The sequence below is a fragment of the Nomascus leucogenys genome, chromosome 12 (assembly GCF_006542625.1).
Source record: "Nomascus leucogenys isolate Asia chromosome 12, Asia_NLE_v1, whole genome shotgun sequence".
NCBI lineage: Eukaryota > Metazoa > Chordata > Mammalia > Primates > Hylobatidae > Nomascus > Nomascus leucogenys.
The window spans coordinates 105,096,136-105,101,495 of record NC_044392.1 but is presented as its reverse complement, the minus strand read 5'-3'; positions in this window follow the sequence as shown (position 1 = coordinate 105,101,495).

Sequence of the window (5,360 nt, the reverse complement as noted above, 5' to 3'; positions counted from 1 at the left end):
CCAAGATTGGGTAATTTATAAAGAAAAAAGAGGTTTAATGGACTCACAATTCCGTGTGGCTTGATAGGCCCCACAATCATGGCAGAAGGCGAAAGACACGTCTTACATGGTGGCAGGCGAGAGAGAATGAGAACCAACTGAAAGGGGTTACTCCTTATAAAACCATCAGATCTTTTGAGACTTATTTACTATCATGAGAACAGCTTGGGGGGACTGCCCCCATGATTCAATTATCTCCCACAAAGTCCCTCCCACAACACCTGGGAATTATGGGAGCTACAATTCAAGATGAGATTTGGGTGAGGACACAGCCAAACCATATCATTATATATATGTACCGGTTAGGAAAGAATGAACAAATGAACAAATGAATGAAGAAACACAGAGCCAAGAGTGAGCCAAGAATGTATATACATATATGTATGCACACATAATATATGTTCCATGTTTTTAATATACATATGTGTATATTTGTATATGTTCATGTGTGTGTAGCCCATATATTTATGTTATCTTGGTCAATTTATCTATTCCTGTCACAATGCATTATTGCGTTATAATAAGTCTTGGCATTTTCTTCTTCAAAAATATTTTGGTTAATTAGGGCCTTTTGGTCTTCCATAACAATTATAGGATCTTATTGAAGTTACATTTTTCAGAGCTGGCCCCATTAATTTATTTCATCTTACAGGCTCTTTTTACAACCTGACATTGACACTCTTTCATCAAGAATGTGGTCTGAGTAGCTCTGTGATTATGACAAAGGTGATGTAAATCTTCTAAGGCTGAGTCATAAAAGCTGTTTAAGCTTCCAATTGGCTCCCTGTCCCATTAATGTACCTCAAGAATCCAGAGCTGAGGTGTAAAATATCTGGCAACTCTAAAGCAATGGTGATGAGAGATCACATTGGAAGAATGTATAGAAATAGAGAGAGATGCCCAAGAAGCCCCAGCTGTTCCAACGTCAACTGTTCCAGCCCTCAGTTTAGGTGCCAAGCATATGAGAAAGCAAAGCTTCAGACATCCTAACCTCCTCCTTTATGCAGTTACAACTGCTGGGATGTTTAGTTGAGCAGAAATAAGAGATTCTCAGAATTCAGCCCAAATTCATGAATAAAATAAATATTGCTGTTGTTTTAAGCCATTGAATTTTCAGGTGGTTTCTCAGGCAGCCAGAGTAATGGAACAGTTTAACACACAGATACACAACACATCCCCCTACAAAATGTTGAAATTTTAATAACAATTCTATTGAATCTATAACTTAATTTGGGGAGAACTAGAATCTAATTGATATTGATAAGAACTTTCCAGTCCATGAACATGATATACATTTTTATTTATTGAGACTCTTAAAAGTCTTTCAACAAAGTTTTATAATTTTCTCTATGTATGTTTCACACATTTTTAGTTTAGTTTTTCATAAATACCTTGTATTTTGTGTCATTTCTTATGAATTTTCTTTTCTCTTTACTTATTTTTAGACAGCCTCTCACTGTGTTGCACAGGCTGGGTGCAGTGGCACGATCTCGGCTCACTGCAACCTCTGCCTCCTGGGTTAAGGTGATTCTTGTGCCTCAGTGTCCTGAGTAGCTGAGACTACAAAAATGCACCACCATACCGGGCTAATTTTTGTATTTTTAGTAGAGATGGGGTTTTGTCATGTTGGCTAGGCTGGTCTTGAACTCCTGGCCTCATGTGATCCACCCACCTCAGCCTCCCAAAGTGCTAGGATTACTGGAATGAGCCACTACAACTAGTGTACGATTATCTTTTTTAATGCTAATTTTATATCTAGTACCTTGCTAAACTCTTTTCAGTTCTAAAACTTGCTATTATCATTTGAGTTTTCTACATAAAAACTTTCTAACATTTCTTATTATTTACAGGTTATTTCTTCCATTCTAATAGAATATTAGCATTTGTCATTGATTCTAAGATGCCATTGATTATAAAATGCAAAAAAATGTTTTACAAAATTTGTGCCTTAAATTAATAAAAAAACAGTAATTTTTTCATTGCCTTACTGGGATGATTTAGATCTTCACTATGATGTTGAATAGAAGTGGTGAAATGGGCAGCCTAGTTTTATTCAGATTTTTACAGGGAATGCTTTCAAAAAATTTCACCTTTTTCTAACAAACTTTGGAAATACAAGTCTATCCTTGAATTTTATTGAAGGCATTTTCTGCTTCAATTATAATAATCATTTTTTTCTCCAAATGTGATGAATTACATTAGGTTATATAAAAAATAATAAACTGTGTACTTCTAATAGGAGCCCAGCCTATTAGGAAAATAATATTACTAATATTTAGTAAGCTAAATATAATATTTTAATGCATTACTAAATTCAATGTACTGATATTTAGTTTAGAATATTTGAATCTATTTTCTTGAGTGAGATTACTCTTTATGTTTTCTTTCTTGTACTATCATTTAGTTTCAATATTAAATTTTTAGTATCAGATGTTTATGTCTTTGTCCATAAACAAAATTGGTCTTTTTTTTTCCTCTTTTATTCTGTCATTTTAAGGTTTTGTTATCAAAGTTATCCTAGGCTCATAATATGCAATGCAACTGTTTCCTCCTTTTCTCTCTATATAGCATATTTTGTGGAACATTACATTAATTTGTTTTTTGAATAGTTCATTCACCCTCTCTCAATTTATATATTATTATTGGCTATATTTTATTTATTTAAAGTTTTTTAAATTGACATAAAATTTGTACATATGCATTGTGTACAACATGTTGTTTTGAAATATGTACACATTGTGAAATGGTGACATCAAGCTGGTTAATATGTGCATCACTTCACTTACCATTTCTCTGTGGTGAGAACACAAAATCTACTCTCTTAGCAATTTTCAAGAATGCATTGTTATTAATAGTCACCATGTTGACCAATAGATCGATTACATTTATACCTCCTACCTAAATGAAACTTTGTATCCTTTGACCAATAGATCGATTACATTTATACCTCCTACCTAAATGAAACTTTGCATCCTTTGGCCAATATCTCCTCAACACTCCGGCAAATCTCTGGTAATCACCATCCTTCTTTCTATTTCTGTGAGTTTAACATTTTTACATTCCACATATACGTGAGATCATGCAGTGTTTATCTTTCTCCGACTGGCTTACTTCATTTAACATAATGTCCTCCAGGTTAATTCATGTTGTCACAAATGACAGGATTTGCTTCTTTTTTCAAGATGAATAGTATTCCATTATGTATATCTACCACATTTTCTTTATCCATTTTCTGTCAATGAGCCAGTGAGCACTTAGAGTGATTCCTTATCTTAGCAACTGTGCAATATGAACTACGAAGGCAGATACCTCTTCAATATACTAGTTTCATTTCCTTTGGATATATACCCAGAAGTGGGATTGCTGGATTATAAGGTAGTTCTTTCTTTTTTAAATTTCAGAGGCACCTCTATACTGTTTTTCTTAATGGTTGTAGTAATTTACATTCCCACCAACAATGTTCAAGTGTTCCCTTTTCTTCACATCCTCTTCAACACGTGTTCTCTTTTGTCTTTTTGATACAGCCATTCTAATAGCCATGAGGTGCTAACACATTGTGGTTTTAATTTGCATTTATCTGATGATTAGTGATTTTTTCCATATACCTGTTGGACATTGGTATGTCTTTTTTTGAGAACTATCTATTCAGATCCTTTGCCCATTTTTAATTGGATTATTTGGGTTTTCATTGTTTTTTGTTTGTTCTTACTATTGAGTTGTTTGAGTTTCTTACATATCTTGGATGTTAAACCTTTATCAAATATATGGGTTGCAATTATTATCTCCTATTCTGTAGGTTGTCTCTTCACTGTTGTTTCCTTGGCTGTGCAAAAGCTTTTTAGTTTGAAGTAATCCCATTTATCTGTTTGCTTTATTTCATTGTATTTTATTTATTTATTTATTTATTTGCCTGTGGCTTTGGCTTCATAGCCAAAAAGCCATTTCCCAGACCAATGTCATGGAGCTTTTTTCTTATTATTTTTTTTCTAGGAGTTTTACAGTTTCAGGTCTTATATTTAAGTCTTTAATCCATTTTTAGTTGATTTTTGCCTATGGTGTGAGATAAGGGTCCAATTTCATTCTTCTGCATGAATGTAATTATCATTGCACCATTTATTAAAGAGACATTATTTTTCTCGTTGTGTGTTCTTGACACCTTTGCCAAAAATCATTTGACTATAAATGTGTGGATTTATTTCTGGGCTCTATATTTTGTTCTGTTGGTCTGTGTGTCTGTGTTTATGTCAGTACCATGCTTTTATGGTTAAAGCTTTGTAGTAGATTTTAAAGTCAGGGAGTGTGATGCCTCCAGCTTTGTTCTTTTTGCTCAATGTCTTTTTTGGGCTATTCAGGGTTTTTTTGTGGTTCTGCATGAATTTTAGGATTGTTTTTTCTACTTCTGTGAAAAATATCACTGGAATTTTGGTAAGCATTGCATTGAATCTTTTTATCGCTTTGGTAGTATGGGAATTTTAGCAATATTTATTCTTCCAATTTATGAACACAGGATATCTTTTTATTTATTGTGCCTTCTTTAATTCCCTTCATCAATGTTGTATAGCTTTCAGTGAATAGTTCTTTTAGTTCTTTGGTTAAATTAATTACCAAGTATTTTAATTTTTTTGGTAAATATTGTATAAATGCAATTGTTTTCTTGATTTCTTTGTAGGATAGTTCATTGCTAGTGTATAGTGAGGCTACTGATTTTTGTATGTTGATTTTATATACTTCAGCTGTCCTGAATTCTTTTTATTAGTTCTAACAGTTTTTTGGTAGAGTCCTTAAGGGTTTTCTATATGCATGATCATGTTGTCTGCAAACAAGGACATTTTAACTGCTTCCTTTCCAGTTTGGATGCCCTTTATTGTGTCTTTTGCCTCATTGCTTGAACTAGAATTTCCAATACTATGTTGAACAGAATTTGTAGGAGTAGGCATCTTTTTGTAGGAGAGGAAAAGCTTTCAACTTTTCACTATTGAGTATGATGTTACCTATGAGTCTGTCATATATGTCCTCTATTATATTAAGGTGCATTCCTTCTATACCTAATTTGTTGAGAGTTTTTTTTATCATGAAAGGATATTGAATTTTATCAACTGCCCTTTTTGCATTTATTGTTGTCATATATTTTAATGTCATATTAAAACATTACAAGTTGTATTTTTTAGGATGTCAAAGTCTGTTTAGAATTTTTATGATATTTACCACTTTCTTTGCTGCTCATTCCTTCTTGAAATTAAGACTTGTATTTTGAGAATTCTGTCTGAATTATGTTATTTACATATTTTTTAGTGAAAGTTTGTTGGTGGTAAAGCTTAAAC